The sequence below is a fragment of the Callithrix jacchus genome, chromosome 1 (assembly GCF_049354715.1).
Source record: "Callithrix jacchus isolate 240 chromosome 1, calJac240_pri, whole genome shotgun sequence".
Lineage (NCBI taxonomy): Eukaryota > Metazoa > Chordata > Mammalia > Primates > Cebidae > Callithrix > Callithrix jacchus.
This window is the reverse complement of record NC_133502.1, coordinates 133,358,006-133,382,576: the sequence shown is the minus strand read 5'-3', so window position 1 is coordinate 133,382,576 and position 24,571 is coordinate 133,358,006. Positions and strand designations below refer to the sequence as shown.

The 24,571-nt window shown below is 36.2% G+C and overlaps 1 protein-coding gene across 20 annotated transcripts in view; it reads left to right on the top strand.

Moving 5' to 3' along the window:
* LOC118155298 (uncharacterized) overlaps nt 1–24,571 on the top strand; it is a 409,919-nt gene that overhangs the window by 136,528 nt on the left and 248,820 nt on the right. Inside the window, exon 8 of one of the 20 annotated variants that reach the window (XR_013526822.1) lies at nt 1,198–4,814. The exons of the other annotated variants lie outside the window; for them this stretch is intronic. The gene's annotated coding sequence lies outside the window, so the exon portion shown is untranslated. Of the gene's footprint in view, nt 1–1,197; nt 4,815–24,571 lie in introns of those variants that run through there. 20 annotated transcript variants of the gene reach the window in all.

Sequence of the window (24,571 nt, the reverse complement as noted above, 5' to 3'; positions counted from 1 at the left end):
TCAGTTTGCTGTAATTCTAAAGGTGTTCTAAAAAATAAAGTCTGAAAATACAGAATGCCTATATTCTGCATGTCTTCTACCTGTATTCTAATCTCATCTATTTTCTGACCTACTGGCATGAGTGTTGGTACAGTATTCATACCCTACCATTTTTGTTGTTGATAACAGCCATGGCCAAATGCTTTTCTCCTTGGAAAAAATTACTCTCTCAAACTTCCTTAGTGATTTTGTAAAAATGTGTTTAGCAGGTAGAACATCTGATACTTTTCTCTGTTTGGTAGAGGACAAAACTGGTTTGCAGAGAAGTTAAGTGACTTTTTCAGGTCACACACCTTGTTAGAGGCAGAGTCAAATAAGACCTCTGATTCTCTTATCCCCATCCTGGGATCTTGAGCTAAGATTGTGAAATGACAAAACACATAAAAAATTAATTTATTTCTACAGTTCTATAGGATGTTGTATAATTTATAAATAGTGCTCCTTTGCACAACATAGTTAGAATGTTTGACAATGTCATTTAGAGGGACTGGCTGATAGTAAATACAGAAAGGTGTAACTCTTGTGACTTCTATGCAAGAGTACAGTCTTCAGATCCAATATATATATTGCTCTTTGAAAAGCTATCATTATTTTCTCTAATGGAAGGGCAACAGAAATGATCAGAGTACTGAAGATAGAGAAAACACAGCATAGACATGTAAACAAAGAAAGGACATTCCCATATAATTCTCTATAAGAACACGGATTATCATTTGAAGATGAGATTTTGAGTAATTGCTGACAAAAGTATTCTATGTAACCAGCAAATTAAGAGCTATTAGGGAGTAACTTTTAATTCTCAACTCTTAAAACAATAATAGTACGACAGACTATCAACCAGATCAAACCATAAACACTTTCTTTAACAACTGCTGAGGACTTTCATGAGAGAGAGAGAGAGAGTGTGTGAGTGTGAGAGTGTGTGTGTGTGTGTGTGTGTGTGTGTGCCACAATTGGCAGCTGTAGCAAAACATCCATTCTTCCATAATAGGAATTTTTGGTAGGCACATGGACACTTGATTACTCTATTTTCGATCCTTCTTTGGAGGTATATGGGACTGTGTGACTAAGATCTGGCTCATAGAGTGTTAACAGAAGAAAAATGTAAAAGTTTCCTGTTACGCTTGAAAAATAAGGGGATTTGCTTTCCCTCTCCAGATCAGAATGAATATTTAATATTGGGATCTGAAGAAGACAGGTTGGACTACAAGGCAGAGCCAAGCACTGAGGATGGGGGAACAACAGATAAAAGTCTACTTACCTCCTTTTGGTGTGAGAAAGAAATAAACTGTCTTTTTAAGTCTTTATTCTTGGTCTCTCTGGCAGCTGAACTAGTTCTTAATTAATAGAGAAGTTAATGATAAAACTTTATGCAATTTGTGATTTATAACATTATTTAGTTCTAAAACTAATAATGATAGCCATGTATATTCTCTCTCTCTAATTTCACTCATTTTTGTTGTTTTTGATATCTTGATAAATGTTAGAGTTAATAGGACCTTGTATGTATTATTATAGATCATTATTTGTATTGAGAGTGCTCTGAAGTTGGAGGGTGGAGACTGTTTAAATTACAATCGTAGTAAAGATCTGGTTACTCCTGTGAACATACCAGCTTTCAGTGTTGCGTTCAGCATGAGGCAGTACCAAGGCCACCTTTACCTAAGTGATCCAGATAATCATCTAAGTGATCCACTCACTTCCATACATTTTCTCAGTTAAGTCCTTGCTCTGTTATACACACAGTTTCAGTTTAAATAACATTTCTAAGATTTTATTTCCTTATATTCAAAATGAACATAATAGCTTTCAAATGTCCTCAAGCGCTGCTTGGTCTATATTTGTTGCTCCAATCTTTTTGTCTTTTCATGAACACAGAAAAATCTAGCCCCCAGTGACAATACAAAAAATAAATAAATAAATAAAAGGGTAGCAATACTATTTATTTTTTTTAATTAAAAAATAGAATCTGTCAGAGAAAGAGAAACAAATATTACTAATTTACAAACCTTTGCACTTTGGTGCTAGAGCTTTGAAGCTGGCCTCCTTACCACAATAGGCATTAATTTAGGCTGCCAGTTCCATGAAGGGAAATTAGGCACATTATGGAAAAGCTTTTCCATTTAACCTGCATCCATTTTGGATGTGTGTGTTAGAGCTGAAAGAAGTAAGTACTTAAGCTGAGAACCTGTTGATTTAAGTGGTACCGTTCTCATATGTTCTCTTTCTTCCTACTGCGTTCTCATTATTCTTGGCTTTTTTATTTGCTCTTCAGATCTTCATTGAATTCTCCACCAGGATGCTAATTTCCTGATCCAGGAAATTCATTAACATGCATAAATAACACAGGCTTCGGGTAAAAATGACCGAAACGATGGATTGGCTCTTAGTCACAATTTAAAAGTCTTTCCTGTCTGCTGATCTATGTATTATTTTTGTTACTAGAGAGAGTTTAGAAGTAGTCTGGAAAATAGAAACTAGGAAAAAGCTGAGGGTATTGAATACATGTACAGGGTCAACTTAAATTTAAGAATAGAGTTAAAATTGCAGCTTCAAAGGAACCTTTCCTGAGATACAGCTACGGTTTAAAGTCATTTTTTTGCAAATCACTGTGATCAGTTACTTGCTAAGGTAGGAGAACCTTGACAGCTGTGACAGATGTTTCTGTGGATAAAATGCAGTGGGGGAAAACTGTTGAGACTATCCTTTTAAACAGAATCAATGCCTGCCAGCTGCCTCACCATCTTGTTTTGGCATTTCATTGGTGGCTAGAACTAGGGTAGCTTATGATAAATACCTCTTCTAGGATCACTCTCCTCCAACAAGTATCTTAAAGGTGACATAAGAGCAGTAATACCAATAAACTATACCAACCAACAACAGAAATAATATTTGGAAATTCTTTCTCTGTATGTATTAACTGAAATGTTTTGTTGGGGAGTTATAAGCAAAATGCAATAAAATTTTTGTTAGAATTCCATTGCTCAAAAAGTTAAGATTACAGGCATATAACTATTATATGATATTTATATATTTTTAAAATAATGTATCTTTTTTAAAACTGACAAATGGCATGGCACTATATTCCTTTTCATGCCAGTTTCTCTTTTGCTATTAACCATCTATACTGTGCGACCAGAATATTAGGGGCCGGATTCCATTGTAAGAGTTCCAATAATTAACGTGGAAGAACAGTTGTGATCGTGGCAGACAAACGCAGCAAGATAAATCTCAGGATGAGTTCTAGAAACACTTGGGGGCAGTTGTATTGTTGCTTGTAGAAATTTTATTCGGAGGAAAATTAATGCAGAAATTAATTTTCCTACAGTCTTTCCCCTTTCAAGGAAAAAGTAATGAAAATCTTGACTTGGAAAATCCCAGACAAGATTTCCTTCATGTGACCAACTTAGAAATTTCCCATGCCTTCGCTTACTGTCTCGCACCTAATTGCAAGGAAGTAATTAATTATTTTGATTTCAAAGAAAGTGTTTCAGACATTGTTTGTTCCTACCTGTTAGTCTGTAATATTGAAGTAGTAATGGCAGTAAAAGTATTATTAAAGCAGGAGGAGATAAAAGTTAAAAGATTTTATATTAATTTAGTTAATAACTATCTCCTGAGCAACTCACATGCTAGTTATTTTCATGGTTAATGGAGAGACAGACACATCTCAAATATACTACCTATCCCCTCAATGACCTATAGATTCTTTAGAATTAATGCTATTTTGCTTTATCACTCAATTGACAAATATTTATTGTGTAAAGTACCTTTTTTTTTTATAGGAGTAATTTAGTTTGAGTTTCTTTGAAAGCAGAGCCTGAAACAAAGGCTTTTGTGCTTGCATTTCATTTGGAAAGTGATCTGAAAGAGCCAGAGAGCTTGGACTGGGGAGAGGCCCCTACAAGGATGGCCCTTGCTGCAGTCAGCCACCATGGTATCCAACACAGCAGACCGAGAGGAAAAAGATGTAGCATTTATAATGGAATACTTTATGATCAAATTAGTTGAAGATGTAAAATTAATACTTGAAAACTATACTGAAGAATACTGAGAATATATGATTGAGGACAAAATAGTTTCACATAGACAAGGATTTCTCAACCAGGCCTGACTTTTCGCCCTTTGCAGGTGATACTTAGCAATGTCTGGAGACATTTTTTTTTTTTTTTTGCCATCACAGTGCACCAGTGGGGTGGAGTGGGAAGGAATGCTACTCGTATCTAGTGGGTAGAGGCCAAAGATGCTGCTAAACTTCTTACGGTACACAGGAAAGCTCCCTGTAATACAGTGAAATATGTGGCACAAAATGCCAATTATGCTGCTTCTGAGGAACTCTCCTCAAACCTTGAAATGGCTGTGAATCACCTGGGAGTCTCATTAAAATATAGATTCCAGTCAGTAGGTCTGGGGAGGAGCCTGAAAGTCTATTCTTTCTAACCAGCTCCCAAGTGATGCTGATGCTGCTTGGTCTATAGGCCACGGGAGGAGAAGCAGGGCTACAGACGCTGAGCATGTGTAAAAGATGAGAAAAGTGAGAGATTAACAAGTAGCACAGCTTTTCTTAGGGGAAAGACCTGAGAAAAGGTGAAATTCATAGTGGCTGAGATTTCTTGAGAGGTATGGTGGTGAGAAAAAGGAACAAAATGAGTGAAGAGGTGAGGATGACAACAATTCTTAGCACAAAATAAATCTGACGCAGGAAGAGAGACAGTGTGAAAAGAGTATGTGGTGAAAAAACTTGGGTTGCAAGAGTTGCTTCATCCTTGGTGGGACTCAGTGGCTTTAAGCAAGTTATATAATCTTTTGGGTCTCGATTACCTCATTGTAAAAAGAATACCTCAGAGCTTTCTTTTATGGAGATTAATGTGAAATGAAATCACATGTGTAAATGTAATACTTTTCACATGTAATTCTAGAGCCAGACAGCCTACGTTTGAATCTCTGCTGTGCTTCTTGCTGTGTGACCTAGAACAGTGTTTTAATGGTTTTGATATTTTTACTAGAAAAGAGTTCAGTAAAAGCCAGTTTTCATATGAAATATGGGATGGTGTTTTACAAAACTAATATTCATAGATGGTTAGCTTTTATTCCATGTGCTTTACATGTATTCTGCATGGCATTTTAAAGGTTACCCAGACTACTGGCTGAAAGTATTTATTGGGATTCCCATTTTACATATGAGCAACTAAGGTTAAATAAGTTGCCCCAAATCCTGCAGCTAGTAAATGGCACAGCTGAGATTCAGACGCAGGCCATCTGGCTGTAGAGTCTGTCTGTTAGCAACTACATTGCTGGAGTTTTCTTAAACGTAGGTATTCAGTCTCATTATTTCCAGCTTTCGTTTCCTAGAAGACTTTTGCTATCTCAACCAGCTTGCTCAAGAAACTTGAGTATTTTCATATTTTCAGGTTACTAGAGAGGATTCAGCAAACAAGCATTTTAACTGGTTGGCCATTTGCAATATTTCCACTTATGGGGGCAGAGGGAAGGACAACTCCCTGGACTCTTCTAAATTTATTGTTCTTCACCTTGTTTGTCCAGGATCCTAAGATCCCACTGAAACAGTAATGGGTATTTACAACCCATCCTAAATATTTCAGAGTGCCTAATGTACACTGTGTATTTATCCCATGATAATATGACACTGGTCTAGCAAAATATCAGTGTGGTGTGTTTTTGAGTGGAATTGTACAACTCAATAGATTAACAATAGACAGCTCATGCTAATTACAAATTAATAATAATAATGTTAAAAGTTCTTGTAAAGGTTTTGGTAATCATTGACATATAATGCTGTCCCTCCCCGTCATGAGTAGGTAAAACTAGTTTATGTACATAGGGTTTTGCTCTCTGAAAACCTGTATTCTCATTAAACAGAATATCCAATTATTTTGTCTCTTATAGGGACATTTTTGATTCATCTGAGAAAATCATTTAAGTTGACAGCTTTTAAAAACTCAGACCATTTCAAAGTATGTCACACACTGCATGTACCCACTATCTCCATTTCCCTTGAAGGGGGCGTCCGTGGCTTTCTTGACAGCAGCCAAGCTTATGCTTGGGCAGGATGTGACACTGCTGATATACCATCTTTTATATTCTCTGAGGGGGATGTGTTTGGGACAAAAACATACCAGGGATTTTATTTTTAAGTAAATGTGTCATGAAATTTGTTGTGACAGATTTTAAACAAGTCCTTGTAACTGGGCAAAGTGAAATGACAGTACAGGGAGACTAGAGAGAAACACATCAACCCGGCAAGTTTCTTTATTTCTGTTGCCATTGTCTCTCCTGCTGTGTTGAAAGGCTCCTCCCATGGAGCTTGTGATGCTTGCCTAGTGGAAGGTCTCTGGCACTCCAAAGCAAATATCCTCCACCAGTCTCCAGCTCCTAAATAAGAGGCAATTACAACCCCCCTTTCCTGGGAGGTATCAGTCATGAAGGCAAAGGAGCCTTTGGAGGTGGGTTGGAGTGTGTCAGTCAAAGAGTAAACTCTGGCATTGAACAAACAGTGTGTTCCTACATGCAGTGCCAGCAGGCAGCTTCTGGCTACAAACTCTTTTGCAGGGATAAAAGCCTTCCTACTGGAGTTCTAGCGGTTCTAAATATTTCATGCCTGTGCTCGAACAAAAAGTTGCCATGGGAGGGCTGGCTTGAAGATGTATTATCAGCTTGGTATATTCCAAGTTGAAGTTCCTCATTACCTTGTCCTTCTTTGCCTCATTTCCACCCAAGTCAGAAACTCCAATTGCAAGCATTCTTTAGACATTACACTTTTTATCTGTTGTGTCTTCTCTGTTGAAGTCTGTTGGTTCTGCCTATGAGTCTGCTAAAGATATCACACACTCTAATAGGAGAGGAAGCAGAAGCTGCTTTATTCTATGATGTACTTGAAAGTATTTGTGGAAATCAAGTTGTATTAGTGATCTGTTGTTGGAAAACTATCCCAAAACTAAATAGTTTAAAAAATAATGAGCATTTATTATCTCTCACAGTTACTGTGGCTCAGGAAGTCAGATAGGGCACAGTGGAGATAATCTTTGTTCCATGGTGTCTGGCCTCAGATGGAATGTTTAAAAGCTAGGGGCTGGTGTCATCCGAAGACTGACTTTCTCACATGGCTAACTGTGGATGTTGGCTTTCAGCTTGGAGCCTAGCTGAGCTGAACTTGTAGCTGCGGCTTCCTCAAAATAGGTTGGTTGGATTTCAAGGACAAGTGTACCGAGAGACATTCATTTGTATGACTTGGAAAAGTCACTCAGGGTCACTTCTGCACATTTTATTGGTTAGTGTAGTTACAGAGGTTTGCCTAAGTTTGAGGGAATTGCCCTATTTAGATACGTCAGCAATACATTGTGAGAAGAGCTTGTGAAATGGAACACATATTGGTACGGTCTTCTCTGGAGAACATAACCTATTTCTAGAGTACAGTTGAGACAAGTTTAGACTAGCTAGTGCTTTGCGAGCAACGTCTATGCTCATAATTGTTTGGTCATGGAACTTGCAAACTAATGGAAACTGTTCAGTTGTCACATTCTGGCATATCCAGGTGGTGATTTGTAATATTTCAGTTGCTTTTATATTTAACACTTATTTTAAGTATCACGTAAAGTTTGGTCAGTCGGGAATTCTCACCTTCACATTATGTATGAAGATGCTGATGCTTAGAGAAGTATAGATGTCTTAAAGTCTTCCAGTTATTTAACGGCAAGTTTGGGACTAAAACACAGCTTCTCTAATGGCTAGATCTTTTCATCAGAACTTATAGCACCTACAATTTGTAGCATCCTCAACAAATGAGGATTTGTTGAGTAATTTTCATAGTGGAGGCATGGAAGTAGATACTGAGCTTATAAAGATGAATATGACCGTAGTCTCTGCCTTTACAAAACTCACGGTCAAATGGAAAGGATAAACACATAAATGCAAATGTTCAAAAGAGTGGAAAAATTGCAGCAATCAAAGTAGGCAAAGATGCTATTTGAGCACAGAGAGAACTACTTAATTCAATTTGGGGTTTAGGGATGACTTTTTTGGGGAAAAATATTTAAGCCTAAATTTTCATTGCTCAGTTCACTAGACAGCTGTCTAGAAAACAGCCCACTGGGCACTTACATTTTAGCATATGTGTTTTAAAATATTTGTTTTACCTAAAATATGGTATGGCAATTCCTTTTTTCTTTTGTCCTCCAATAAATTTACACATTTCTAAAATGTTGTACACCTTATTTGTTGCTCTTTTGAATAGTATTATTGTTAAATATTGTAATTTCTAATTGGTTACTCCTGGTATCTAAGACTTCCAGTATCTTTGCAAAAGAACAGATCTTTCACATAGTGATCCTGCTGAGCTTTTTCTAGCTTGAGTAGAATGCTTAACTTACTGATTTTCAACTTTCCTTCTTTCCTAATATATGCATTTAATGCTATGTATTCCCTATTATTATGACTATTGCTACGTTCCACAAGATAGATATTTTTGTTTTCATTTTTGCACAGTTCTGAATGATGTAATTTTTTATTATGAATTTTTCCTGGAAAAGGTATAAAATGTATATTTTACAAGAATCTATTTTAATGTCCAGACACATGAAGGTTGTTCTTGGTGATCATTTCTTTTGCATTTTTATTTATAAATTTTTAACATATAACTTTTTTAGTAGTTAATATTTCAAAGTATAACCTTAAAAAAGTTCATCAGTGACTGTTTTTGTAAATATACATTCAAACATTTTTCTTAATTATTTCAAATGTCTGATTTCCTCACACAATTTTATTTTTTTGTATATATTTACAGTGTACAGTGTGGTGTTTTGGTGTGTGTGTGTGTCTGTATATATATATATATATATTTATATATATGCACATTGTGAAATGATTACATCAAGCTAGCTAACGTATCCATCGCCTCACATACTTAACTTTTGGATGAGAACATTTAAGATCTAATCTCTTAGCAATTTTCAAATATGCAATTTATTATTGTTAACTATAGTCACCATGCTGTACAGTAGATCTCCACAACTCATTCAGTCTAATTGAAACTTTGCATCCATTCCTGCCCAACCTTTTGTGACCACCTATTGGCTCCATCATCATCATTATTATTATTATTATTTGAGATGGAGTTTTACTCTTGGTTGCCCAGGCTAGAGTTCAATGGTGTGATCTTGGCTCACTGCAACCTCCACCTCCCAGGTTCAAGCAATTCTCCTGTCTCAGCCTCCTGAGTAGCTGGGATTACAGATACCCACCACCATGCCCAGCTAATTTCTTTATTTTTAGTGGAGACAGGGTTTAGCTATTTTAACCAGGCTTGTCTTGAACTCCTGACCTCCTGATCCACCCACCTTGGCTTCCCAAAGTGCTGGGATTACAGGCGTGAGCCTATGTGCCTGGCTGGCTCTACTTTTAATACCTTGAGAATTTAACCACTTAACATAGCATTCTCTATTACCATTTTCATCTAGGTCATTATCTCCCTCTGAGATTATTTTAGTAGGCTCTAAACTACCTGCTTCCAACTTTGCCCCACTAAAGAATATACGTCACATATCAGCCAGATGTTTCAGCTGAGTCAGGTAAGTTAAGCCTCTCCCCAATCCTCCAGTGGCAGATATACTGTGTCCTCTAGGTTTATGCCCTGGGTTTTGCTTCTTGCTGGAAGATTTTTTTCACCAGATATCCACATGACTCAACCCCTTCCTGTCTTTGTTCAAATGACATCTTTTCAGTGATGTTTCTTGACCACTCTATTTAAAATGAAACCCCATTTCTGAGTCTTCATGTCCTCTTTTCCTTTTTATCTTTCTCCAAAGTATTTTTATAGCCTGTATAACATAGTATTTTGGCTGTTGACTTTTTCTCCTCAGTAGAGTACAGTCATCATGAAGGCAAGGAGTTTGTTTTGTTTCTGTTTTATTATTTATTGATTGATTTTTAGAAAAGGGGTCTCATTCTGCCACTCAGGCTGGAATGCAGTGATGCCATAATAGCTCACTTCACCCTTGAAATCTTGGGCTCAAACATTCTTCCTGCCTCATCTTTCCAAGTAGCTGGGACTACAGGCATGCTTCACCATGCCCAGCTAGTTTTTAAATATTTTTTTGGTAGAGATGGAGTTTTGCTATGTTGCCCAGGCTGGTCTTGAACTCCTGAGTTCAAGTGATCCTCCTGCCTCAAACTCCTGAGTTCCTGGGATTACAGGCTTGAGCCTTTATGCGTGCAGAGTTTGTTTCATATAGTACTATGTTATTAGAACAGTGCCTGGTATGTCTAGGAGCCCCACATATATGTTTTTTGAATGTATAAATAAATTATCATTTTTAAAATTACCAAAAGTGCATTTTGCTTTAGAGACTACATTTCCATATTGTATTTGTCCAGAGTAGTTTTTCCATCCATATGCTTACTTTCAATCTTGCAGTGTTGATAAACTTTGAGGATGATTCTTTTAAAATATATTGCTGGATTTTTGTTGTTATTATCCAATATGAGAGTTGTTTCCTTTAATCAGTGAATTTAATTTATTTACTTTTGCTATAGCTACTTATATATTTGCATTTAATTCTAATATTTTTTATGTTCTATTGACTTCACTTTTATATTGTTTATTTTATTTCTTCATTCTTGCCTTTTGTATAAACTCTGTTTATTAAATGACTTTTTCTTTATTTTCTTTTTGTTTGGGAAGATATACATTGGACTTATTTATGTAGTTATATCTTATTTATTTCTGCCTGTTAAATTTTAACAGCCATGCTTGAATTACATATTGCAAATACTGCCTTTTAGTCTTCGGTTTGCTTTGTCATTTTATAAATAGTGTTATTTAAAATGCAGCTTATCATTTAAAAATTTTAATATTAGTATTTTATGATCCATTTTTGTTGTATATTCTTATATCAATATCACACTGTCATCTTTCTCTCTAGATGGTAAGCCCCTAGAAGTAAGAAAGTTTTATGTATTATTGATCTTTGTATTCCTATAGATGCTTAGTGCAGCTTTATTTGGTAACATTTGGTTTACAGTCGATAAATTTGTGTTTGGAATCTGAATTGAGAGAGGGCTGTAATACAAAGACTTGTCAAGACATTTTCAGACTCTACATTTGTGTCATTTGATCTCCCCATTTAATCATTTTATGGTTCTAGAAACTGAGGACCAAAGAAATTATATGCTATACTGATGCTTATACAGCTAATTAAATGTTTGAACTAGAATCAGAACACAGGGATTCTTATGGAGAGTTGTTTTTTACTAACAATTTGACCATGATTATTGCTTTTTAGTTGAGGGAAAACAGTGCAAATGACGTTTAAACACTGGAAAATTTGTGTTGGGAACACTTTTTTAGGAGCTATTGCAGCATTTTCAGGATAACGCTTATGAATACCATTGTGTGTTCCCAAAGTGTGATTCTCTATAGCTTTTTGAAAATCATCTTCATTTTGGCATACTGGCAAGTAGAAAAGATAAATGCCAAAAAGGGACAGGATGATGTCATCTTGGAAGCAAGGAAACATAAATTGTGTGCACCAGGCACAAACTGATCCCTGATTTTTATACTTGAGCAAAACATATCACCATGAGTTATTAAAATTATTTTCTTATCTGGTTATTGGAGTCAAAACTGAATCTCATGTTCTTTTCAGGACAATGTATAATGGAGGCAAATTGTTGAAATAATTTAGCTATTTCATGTTCACTCAGTATAATGGTTAATTTTATGTGTCAACTTCACTGCACCACAGAGTGCCCAGGTATTTGGTCAAACGTTATTCAGGTGTGACTGCAAGGGTATTTCTGGGTGAAATAAACATCTGGATGGTAGACCGAGTGGAGCAGATTGCAGTCCTTCATTCAAACTGAGGCCTGAATTTAGAAAAAAAGCTGATGTTCTGGCAAACAAAAAGGAGTTTCTCCTGCCTGACTGCCTTGAACTGGGTGGGACATTATTTGTTTTTTTTTTTTTCTGCCTTTGGACTCCAACTGAATTATCAGTTCCTCTGGTTCCTAAGCCTTTGGACTTGGACTAGCTACACCATTGGCTCTCCTGGGTCTCCAGCTTGGTGATTGCAGGTCTTGGGACTTTTCAACTTCCACGATCTAATGAAACAATTCCTTATAAGAAATTTCTTTTATTTCTTCATACAAACACACACACACACACACACACACACACACACACACACACACACACACTCTCTCTCTCTCTCTCTCTTTTTTCTCTCTCTCTCTTTGTCCCTCCCTCCTTCCCTCTCCTCTTTCTGTTTTCCTGGAGAATCCTGATTAATGCATTTAATGATTACAGTTTTGGATACCATATTCTAAAACATTTCTACTCATCAAACAGTGCTATAAGACGGGCAAATCTAGGTGTGCCTAGGTAGTAAATTGAACTTCTTTAGATAAATACATATGGAGAAATATGATTGGGGTGCTTCCAAAAATAGAAATGTATCCTTTTAAAATTCTAAATAAAAATATAATTACTATGTAATTCCTCTTGATTAGCACCTCTGTTCTCATGATAAGCTAAGACTCTGTGATAATGTTAGAAGAATGATACTTAGTCAAAAGTTCAAGTGACAAGCCACAAGTATAAGCAGTGCAATCCGGACCTCTTCAATTAAGTATGTTTGGCAGCAGGGGGGAGGTTATTTTTCTCCATAGAAATAAAGTGAAAATCTTTCCTAATGATAAACTGATTGTTTTCTTAACAGCCTATCCAAAATAGAATCCTTACCTATAAGGTCCTAATATCTAATGTTTTATTCTTCTATGTATCATATTGAAGAAGTTATTCATAAATAACTTCATTTTAGTAAGATTAGTGGATTCTTCTTTTGTATTATGCCAACGAATAATTCATAGATAACAAATACCCTCACACCACTGAGAGGAAATGGCTATTTAATCTGAATTTGTGTGTATTTTTCCAACTCTAAGTGATTGAATTGGATTAACATTGACAAATTCTTAGCGTAGGTAGATCTGGCCTTAGTGGACAATCTATTGATTAGTATTCTTACAGTATGGCTGGAATGTTCTTCAAAGTTTTTGTCAGCCCCAGCCCTATTGTGTAATGTTACGGGGAAAAATGTGGAGACTTAGGGGTCTCTTTTGAAGGTCACGGTCATCCGATTTTAGTACAGCCCTCCCTCTGACAGATAACAGAGTCTTAATAGACAACTCTTTTTTCTTCTTGCTTAGGATGACATACTTTATGTAAATTTCTGCAATTCCATATTAAATATATGGATCCTAGTAGATTCTAAGCTATATTCTGAGATCCACATTCTGCCTACATTCTTGAACTTTTCTGAGATCCAGGACAGTGCTATTTCTCTTGTCAGTTCTTCTTGGAAATTTTATTCATGTCCAACAATGCACATGTAATTATTTATAAATGGCTTATAACTAACCTTGATGTCAAAATGAAGTATTCAATCCAGAAAGCATTTATTGATCAGCTGCTGTATGGTAAAAAAACCCACCTTTTGCCCTGGCAAGATCAGTTGAATAAGATTTATTTCTTGATTTCAAAAAGATGATAGTGTATTGGAAATGGTGGAGTGGTTTCATTGGAATAACCTTTTGCATGTAAGAATTATAAAATTTGGAGACAGTGTATCTCTATGTATATTCATATCTTCTATATTCACCAACAATTTTGAAGAAAAAAGAAAAGCAAGTGAGAATTATAGATGATGCTACTCTTGAAAGATGAGCATAACAGGTGAAATTTGCTATTTTTAAACTCTTTGCTTGAGGTCTTGCTCAAACCTACCTGAGGCTCTAAAGGAAGAAAGTCACTGTCTTACTGGCTTGAGCTGTCAGAGAACAGAATTTGGGAAAATAGCCAGAAAATTAGCAAGAAATCCTGAAAGAAAGGGACTCAGAGTGGTTCAGCCTCTAAATCTGCATATAAAATCCATGAAAATCCTTAGCTATGTGCAACCTGGCTAAACTAGCAGGCATACATGGAAGGAATTCTGTAGGACTCAGCCAAAAACAAACAAACAACAACAAAAAGCATCATCTGGAAGCTGAAAGAGCCATGGAGAGGTAGCAGATTATGATCTTAGCAAAAACAGAGTTTAGAGTTAGAATCTAGACAAGTTACCTGGTTTTCCATTAAAAGAAATCACTCATCACAGTAATATAGTGGTATCTATATTTACAGCTCATTTATTCATAATTTGCAGTATATGAAAAAATGTGAAAAAGCAAAAAATGTTACTTATTTTCAAGCAAAAGCAGCTAATATAAACTGATCTTGCAAAAACCCAGATGTTGCATTTAGCAGAAAAGGACTATAAAGCAGTTATTTATAAATGTTTTAAGGACATTAAGGAAGATAACTGTATAATGAATAAAATGATGAAAAATCTCAGTAGAGATATAGAAACAAAATGAAAAGTCTAGAGCTTAAATAGTCAATAGCTACAATGAAAAACAAATTGTCATATTGAAGATAGCAAGAAAGAGTATACTTGAAGATATATTCACAGAAAGTATCCACCTGAAGAACAGAGAAAAAAGAGGAAAAAAAGTGCCTTAGAGACGTGTGAGCAGTAATAAGTTGTTTAACATACATGAAGCTGGAGTCTTGGAAGTAGAGGAGAAAGAGGTTAGGCAGAATAAACAGAATTTAAGTTCTACTGCATAGGACCTGAGTATGTCTTACTCATATCCGCAGCACCTAGGGCAGTGTGTATTGTACAAGCATATATTCAACACGATTAACATTTTGATGGATGTATCAGTAAGCCTCAGGACCTGAGCAAACACATTGTTTAAGTACTTGCTTTATAAAGTCATGGTGAATAATGGAGTGAATACTATATGTAGGGATGCTGGTAAATTGTGGTAGTGAGTGGGGTCCACTCGTGTCTCACTCTTTAGAATGTAAAAACTGGAATACTGGCTGCTATGGAGAATTATTTTGGTAATTCATAGTTCCAAGTCATTGGCTCTCTATTTTTTCCTTGGCTTTCCAGTGACGGCTTTATTTTCATCTCATGTTCTATTTCTTAGGTCTAAGCTGGGTGCCTAAATACAAGTGTACCATTAATTATTGACAGGCATTAGCTGTCTGGTAAATAGATTGGCATTCAAATTGCATTGTCTGAACAACCTTGGGTCAAGGGCTTACAAGGCAAAGTGAGTTAAATGTGGAGTATGGATACTGTATAAGGGAAGAGACTGACAGGACTCAGTATGATGTCTTATTGTCCTCACATTGAAGATTTGTGATTCTTACTTGAATTGATTTCAGGAGTTATTTTTGAACTCTGGATGTTTCTAAGTGCATGCGTGTGAGGGCTGGAAAGATATGGCAAATCTTAGCATTTTGGTGCCTTCAGCTCTGAGCAAATCCATGCTAGTGTAGTCATAGACCAAAAGAATACATGGTATTTCCAATGGTGATTAGGTCAATATAGGATAACTGAAAGTTCTGAGGGGAGTGTATACTTTTCTTTTTCTTTTTTTTTTTTCAGACGGAGTTTTGCTCTGTCATCCAGGCTAGAGTGCAGTGATGTGATCTGAGCTCACTGCAACCTCCCGGATTCAAGTGATTCTCCTGCCTCAGTCTCCCGGTAGCTGGGACTACAGGTGCCTGCCACCATACTCAGCTAATTTTTGTATTTTTAGTAGAGATGGGTTTCACCATGCAGGTCAGTCTGGTCTCAAACTCCTGACCTTGTGATCTGCCTGCCTTGACCACCCAAAATGCTGGGATTACAGATGTGAACCACCATGCCCAGCCACATACACATTCTTAAAAATAAATTAGTAATACAAAATTTGTAAAGGAAAGTGACTTCTTGAGATTGGGGGTGAGGTTATATCTATGGTCTAGTTCTACTCAGGATTGCAAAGATCCACTCTAATGATGGGTTAAAACAAACCAAAATGTTTTGTGTTACATTTGGTATGCAGGAAAGGGTGTCAAGAGAAAGAGAAATTTCACCCATGGTAGAATGAAAATAACGCTTGGCCTAGAGCTAGGTGACCTCAACCACATGTTTTTCCCCTAACCAGTGTGTGACTGCGTAAGCAGGTCCTCTCACTGAAATTAAGTTCCTTATGCATAATATATGGGTTTCTTAAGTCCCTTTCAGTTTCGTGAGACAACAGAAAATAGATACCATAAGGGTTTGCAATTATTTTCCATACTGAGAAATTACTCCAAGGACTGCTTCTGCTATCGTGTGCCTACCAACACCACCATCATTATGTTTAAGGAAAAGCATATGTAACTTAAGTTATTGATTTCATTGATTAATCTTGTGACTATCTGGGTATATTGAATATTTGAGGGAAGAAGTACAAATACATTTAGAAGCAGGAAGCCTAAAGAGTTTGAAGAGATATTGGGTAATGTCATTTTTCCACTGATCTGTTGCTGTGGTATTCTTTGCAGACATGCGTTTTTATTTATTAATTCAACAAATATTCATTGAGCACTTGCTGTGTACCAGGAACTGTTTTAGATGCTGGAAACGGAGTGCAAATGGCTGCCCTGATGGCACTTGTAGTCTGGGACTACTCATGTTTGTGATCCATCCTTGTTTAGTGTCATTAATTGATCCTCAATCCTTTAAAAAATGAATTCCAATATGAACACAAACCAGGGAAAATATTTTGTACTGAATAAAGAAATACCCTGCTAGGGAAATACAATGGCAGGAGACAAATTTGCCTGCAAGAAATCTGAGAGGATAGAATTTTATAAGCCCTGAATCGTATTTTGTGCCTTTAGGTAGAAAGCGCCAACACATTCAAAGCCAAATCCATCCAAAGTCACCCATTTTTATATAAAGCCATCTAGCACAGACACAACCATCATATGTTACAATGTTCCCTGCCAAAAAATTAATTGGCTCTGGCTAACTTTGAATTCATCCAAGATTTGCACAAAACTTGCTGAAAGGTTTGTCTACCTCAAGAAAACTTTTCATGAACCCAGTTCCAAGTTTCAAATTTTTGTAAAAACCTGAAACCAGGGAAGATTTTCTTGGTTTTCTGTTTGGTGCAGAGGTACTGCAAGCTCTAATTATGGGGCCTCAAGGGAATATGAGAAAAGAGAGACACAAAAAGAAAAATCTCGGAATCAGGTAATTAAGGGGGAAAACACTTCAGGAAAACAAACAGGAATCAGAAGCTTAATTTTGAAATTATAAAATTATTCATAATATATTTACCTTGAAAATGTTTATATGGCATAATGCCACGTAATCGGTACATTTCTGGGTGTATTTTATTGCTAAAAGTTAGTAATTTTCAGAATGAATGCCAAACCTTTACAGAGGATGATCCATAAATAGAAAATACAGATCAGAGCGTTCTCTCTACTGCCCGCAACCCTGCAAATTTCACATTATTTCCTTCTTGTTTACTGACATTCAAAGATGAGTTAGCATAAAATAAAAAATAATTCAATTGGAAATGGCATTTGACTCATATATAGGGCATACCATAAAGTTGAAATTTAAGTGATCAAATTAATTTGCCTTTGGGTAACTTAATCAACAGAATCAGTCTCAATATTTGATTTCAGTCTTTTTATTCAAAATGATGCCAGGTAATCAAATTGTGTTATTACATTTTCCCCACTTACCCTTAGTTTTAGGTCAAAGTATATCCAGTGAATTGACTCAGGTTGCTTTTGTTCTTGACTCTGACTTCATAAGACCTTTTAAATGCAAAGATATTTCAACTTTTTTATTTTGAAGAAAACCTTCTTTATTTTTAAGAGAAGCTTATTTCCTTTAAGTATTCTTTTGAAACTGAAGCTCACTGAAATGGAAACATCTGTGACTATGCTGCTGTTTTACTACTGAAGTAGGTTTTGAGCACCTACTGCATGCCCACTCATAGGTGGCATATAAACCCAAGGATTTTCTCACTTAACACAACATGAGAACAATGGTAAAGCATAAAAGTAGGTGTCAAATTATGTTGAGCAACACATGGTTTAAACAAAAATTAGAGAAAGAAGGGGTAGTATTACTGAAGAGGGTTACAATTTATCTGGATGGTTAAGGATATATATGGCTTGGAAGGGAATGAGTAAGACACTAAGCCAAGAAAATGGTATGGTGAAAGGGAAGAATTAAGGAAGAGGAAGAATTAAGGAGGAACCAAAGAATTAAGAAAGATGATATGCACTGACATGAACATACTTACTAAAGTCATTTTTGTCTGCTTAAGAAGTGTCTGAATTTCCCATAGAGGACACTTGGAGCATTTGGTGAGATCGGGGAGCCACGGTGGGTTTGACAGCAAAACATGAAAAATTAGTCTTCGGTTGATTTGTCTTTGTTTTTCTAACCTTTTAATATTTATGCTTTTTGATGATATATGCCAGTGAAAGACAGACAGAAGCAGTTTAATATAAGGAGCATTTCACAAAGAAGAAATGTAACAGGCAGTAAAGAACCCCAACTCTGAAGGGACATGTCTGCCTCTCTGCTGTTTCTAACAATTAGTGGCTATGTAACCTTAGCCAATTTACTTTTCTGTTCATATAAAAAACGAGCATAATGGACAAACCTCATAGTTTTTTTTTTTAACAAAGATTAAAGTTGTTAATGCATGCAGAGCCTTACATCTTATATCTAGAATATGCCAGTATCTAAGCTTTTATATCATGATTAATATATCATCTGCTTGAATCAAATAACTTGGTTTAGTTGTTACAGGTATCTGCCCTTGAGCAAGTCACTTAACCTCTGAACTTCACTTAAATCAAAAGTAAAATAGAAAAGTTAGTGAAAGCACCTACCTCAAGGTAGAGTCAAAGAATTAATGTATGTGATAGCACATTGTACATTAGAAGGCACTATGCCGATCTATGCTGTTTACTGTTACTGATTTATGACCTTGGCATCCACAGCCTTCTCAAATGGATAAAACTGTTCAGAATAAATACAACAAGAATGACTGTCAAAATACACGAAAGTTTAATAGAGTTGTAATAAAATTAGTGTTAGTGATCCAAAAGAGATGAGCTAATGCCGATATTATCTGTTTACAAATGTTTGTCTCCCATTTCAACATAAAACTCTTGAGAGGAGAAACCTTTTTCAATTTTGTTTTCTAAATGCCTGTCCAAGGCATGCCTTATGAACTGGCATGGCATGTATTAATTAACCTATAGGTACAAAAAGGAAGCATATTTGCAATCAAGACTGTGACCCAAATTAAGAATATAGGGTCCCTGTTAACCAGGAGGTATCTTCCTCTGTCAAAGAAGAGTCTTAATTCTAAGGGTGGCCATGCTATAAATTTTCTGTAATAACTCAGAACATAGAAATTATAAAAGATAAAAGAAGAGAATCACTTCATAGTTTTAGTCCGGATACTTTGACCTTCTTATTATGTTATTATGGGTGATTTTTGAAAAATACATGTTTATTGCAAATAAAAGAGATTATCATGAGATTTCAAAAAGACAGCCAAGAGCACAGATACTATGGCTGTATGAGAATGATGCATGAACTGCCAATTTACTAAGGAGATATAAGCAACACTTTCATATGCATATGGTTTTGGGGGTTAAAATTTCAATTAGAATTAAGGTTCTAAATTTGGCTCATTCAAGATGGCACCCTGAAGTAAAACTTTGATTATCAAAATGCCAGAAAGCCTTAGGGGCTTGAAAAGAACGTCTAATATTTATGTTTTTTTGGTATTCAGTATGGCACTTTTTTCTTAAATGCAAATATACCTTTCTGTCCTAAATATCATTAACAAAAAAACTGAATATTAGAGCCTTCAATAAGAATCTGTTGATTGAGGGCATGAACATTTGAGAGATAAATAGCAGAGAAACAATGTAGTCTCCATTTAAGTTTAATGTAAATTAAGGACTAAGCCCAATGGAAGTAGAATTTCGTCTCTAAACTAAATTGGCCTTCTAAAGGTGGTAGTTTGTTCTCTCTCTTCAGCTTGTACGACCTTAGTGTTATGAGATGAAGGGTGTGAAATTTCCTGGTTTGTGCCTCTCTCCACAGTGTTGTGTGCTCCCTTCCTTGCTGGCTCATCTCTACTTGTCCTTTAAATGGTTGCTTCAGGCATCATTCCAAAAGACTTTCTTGATTTTACTTGCTTGTTTATGACTTTTCTCTAAGCTCCTGAGGAACTCTGTCTTAGTCAATGCTGATTCCTCCAACAAAAGTACCATATGACAGATGGTTTATTGATTTATTTATTTATATTTATGTTTGTTTATTTGTGTGTGTGTGTGTGTGTGTGTGTGTGTGTGATCTTGTTGTCTGTTTGTCTATAAATATTTGTAACAGCCCCTACCGGCTTGAAAGTTAGTATCTTTTCAATTACATTGTCCTTTTTCTCCTCCCTCCCTCCCTCCCTTTGTCCCTCCCTCCTCCCTTTGTCCCTCCCTCCTCCCTTTCTCCCTCCCTCCTCCCTCACCCTCTCCCTCCTCCCTCACCCCCTCTCTTCCTCCCTCACCCCCTCTCTTCCTCACTCACTCACTCACTCCCTTCCTTCCTTCCTTCCTTCCTTCCTTCCTTCCTTCCTTCCTTCCTTCCTTCCTTCCTTCCTTCTTCCCCTTTTCTGCACCTGCTTTCTCTTCTTCCCCATGAGTCTCTAGTAATGCTGTGAATGAAAATATGGCCTGTTTTCATTCACTGCGGTATGTAAATTCATGTCTATGGGTTTGGTCTTGTAACCACAGATTCAGAGATTGCTGTAGAGTAAAGCTCTCTCGGTGCTGATTCCTAGTCTTTCCAGAAAGCTTTTTTTTTTTTTTGTAAATTCTTTTATTGTAAGCTATGGGGTACATGTACAGATCATACAGGTTTGTTATATAGGTATGCATGTGCCATGGTGGTGGTTTGCTGCATCTGTCTCCCCGTCATCTACATTAGGTATTTCTCCTAATGCTATCCCTCCCCATTCTCCCCACCTGCTGCTATCCCTCCTCTAGTCCTCCACCCCCAGGCCCTGGTGAGTGATGTTCCCCTCCCTGTGTCCGTGTGTTCTCACTGTTCAACACCCACTTATAAGTGAGAACCTGCAGTGTTTGGTTTTCTGTTTTTGTGTCAGTTTGCTGAGAATGATGGTTTCCAGTTTCATCCATGTCCTTGCAAAGGACATGAACTCATCTGTCTTTATGGCTGCATAATATTCCATGGTGTATATGTGGCACATTTTCTTTATCCAGTCTATCATTGATGGGTGTTTGGGTTGGTTCCAAGTCTTTGCTATTGAAAGATGGTTTAAACAACAGAGATGTATTTTTTACCCTTCTGGAGTTTGGAAAGTCGGAGATCAGAGTCCATGGTTGCATTCTAATGAGAGCCTTCCTCCTTCTTTGCAGTCAGCCATCTTCTCCTTATGTCTTCACTTACTGAAGAGAGAGAGAGAGCAGAAGGAAGCATATTAATGTCTTCTTATAAGGCTGCAAGTCCCATCATGAGGCCTCCATCCTCATGCCCTAATTATCTCCTAAAGGCTGCATTTCCAAATATCATCTCACTGGGGATTAGGCTTTCAATGTGTGAAAATGTGGGGGAGACACATGCAGTCTATAGCATACCTTGACATCTCTACTGTTGTACTTACCTTATTGACTTGAATTTATTCATTTATGCATATCTCATATACTAGATCCTTAGGTCTTCAAGAACAAAGGTTATGTCTTACTCATCTTTGTAGCACAATGTTTAGTGTGAAGTAGACATTCCTTAAATGTTGAAATTGGTAGAAAAGTTACATTGGTACTGATTGGGATGTAGCAATGGTCAAAATCAAGTTGTAATCCTTTTTTGACTGCTTTTACTACAAGTTATTTATTACTTAGCTGACTTTTTAGAACATAATAGAACTTGTTTATCCTCATTCCCTGGTGTGAAATTCAGAGCTTGTAAAATTTAAGTATGTCTTTAACTTATTTGCATAAGTTTATGTAATGAATGACAAATGGTCTTGGCTGATAAAAGTGATAAAAAAAATTATCCATTTGCTTTTTACCCAATCTAGGCATTTAATAGAATCTTTTAAAAGTAAAGACATATATAAATTATGCCTACGCTACTTGAATTATGTGAGTATATGTGTGTAATGTATGTAAATAAGTATTTATAAATGCATATATATGCAATTTTAATATAGTGGGTCAAGGCAGTCATGAATTTAGCAAAGAGTAATATAGTATAGCCATTTTTTTTTCCTTTTTAATACATAGGGCTTACAGCTAAACAGATAGGGGCTTAAATTAAAAAAATCATCTGTGTGATTTTGGACAAGTTACCTAACTTGTTTTATCCTCAATATCCCTCACATGTAGTATGGAGACAATAATATGGAGCTTGCATAATTTTGTTAGGATTGATGAGGTATTGTATTTAAACTGCTTAAAATAATTCCTGCCATCTATTAATAGCAGATGGTCAATAATTGGTGGTCTTGTTTTTGTAGTTATTTTTGTTATCAAGTTTAACCTAAAGCTGCCTCCTTACATATTTGAAGTTCAGCCTAAATGAGTATCTGTACATAATGAACTGTAACCTAACTGGATATCTAAATAGACTAACCTACTCTTGTGCCGATTTCAAGCCATGTTTAAATAAGGCAAATACCCAGCTGTGATCAGTCTGGCTATTTCTGTACCTCACTTCCCTTTTCTGTACATCACATCTTTCTGTGTCCATAAATCTTCCACCTGTTGGCTATGTTGGAATCTTTCTCGTCTACTCTGGTTCAGGAGGCTGTTCAATTCAGGAATTGTTCTTTGCTCCAATTAACTCCGTTAAATTTAATGTGTCTAAGGTTCTTTTTTTTTTAACATTGTCATAAGCAGAAGAGCAAGCAATTTTATAATTTTATTTTCTTCACTGGCTTTAGTTTCTTCATCAGTCAGATAGTACTAATAACTCTGCCTCAGTGGTGGTTAGGAAGGTAAAGTAGGGTAGTGTCCCTGAAAACATGCTGTAAAGTGTTACCAGGCAAAATAAAGTAACACTTTAATTTTAAAGAGGTAGAATGCTGGCTAGAGACAAACTAATGTTTAAAAATGCTACTGAATTATAGTTCTATCAGTTACAAAACAACCACTCTAAATTTCCTGCCTCACTTCATTTTCATTTTCTAGTATTTGGTAACCAGAACTCCTTTGGTTTCCTTCATTGCTCAGTGTGTGGGAGACCTAATCAGTATTGAAGCAGGCTCCACCAATTAATTGGAAGAAGCACTTGTCTCTCTTTCTGATTGTGTAAAAGACATTAGGTTTTGATTTATCAGTTTAAACAGGTTTGCTACATGACTGCATCTTCAGAAGTGCCAACAAGTGCATTTAGACTTAAAAAAATTATGTCCGAGTGCTGAAGGTTTATTTCTTCCAGTTAAACATTCTTTCCAAATATGCATGTGTCCTTGCCTGTTGTATCTCTAATCTTTTAGTCAAACTTGGTTTGGTTCTTTGAACCCTTCTCAAATTCATTCTTTCTGGTATTAATATTTATATAATCATACTAATCCTAAGAATTTTAACTTGAAGTTCTTCCTTGAAAAATGACAGCCTTAGCTATTTTCAAGAGTTGTTTTTTCCTCCCAGAGTTTAATGGCACAATTTTAGTGTCCTTTACAGGTTAGTCAAAAATATTATGTAGCAAAAACCCAAAGATGTTGTATGCATACCTGTTTCTGAACAAGAAAATTCTCAGAAACTGAAAAGTAGCTTTAGAATTCTTATTGACGATTTCTTAGTAATTCCCTTCCACTTCTCAGTATATCATAACGTAATTTTTATTATCCAGTTTTCAGTAGCATCTACTTCCCATGTATTTGTAAATGGGGCATAAAATCAACAAGTTCTTTATTTCACTTCCTTAACCATTAGTAAATACTCTCTTTGAATTGCCAGACTAGTTTCTTATGCCCTTACCCTTCAATGGATTATGTTCTCCACTGGTCAAAATTTCATGCTTTTCCAAAGTACTAAGTCCAAAGAAGTGGACTATGGAGACTCCCGAATGTGAATTTCAAGTTGTGTAGAAAAAATTTCAAGAAAGATCTCTTACTGATATTATAGGACAGCTGAGTCCCCAGACTGGGGCTTCATCCGGAAGGAACTCGAGGATAATCCAATGTTGTAAGCAATCTTTTATTAAGCTATAATGCTTTGTCCAAAGCAGGGCTAACTCATAGGCAGTGAACCCAGAGTCAGTAAGATAGGAGCTTTTGGCAACTCTATTTATACTCAGGCAAACTCACTTTCAATTATATGCAAATTAAGGGATAAGTCAATGCAAATTGAAGGGGGCAGAGTATTTAGAAATTTCTAGAAAAGAGGCAGTAACTTTTAGATCATTGTCATGGAGAGAGATGGTAACTTCTGTGTCATTGCCAAGGCAGTTGTAAACTGTAATGGCATTGACGAGAGCATCTTATGCTAATGAGCAATGGGGGCAGCTAGGGATAGCTTTCTTTGCCATGTGCTGGTTCCTTCTCATTTCTTCGCTTCATCCCTTCTGGACCACATCTGGTTTTG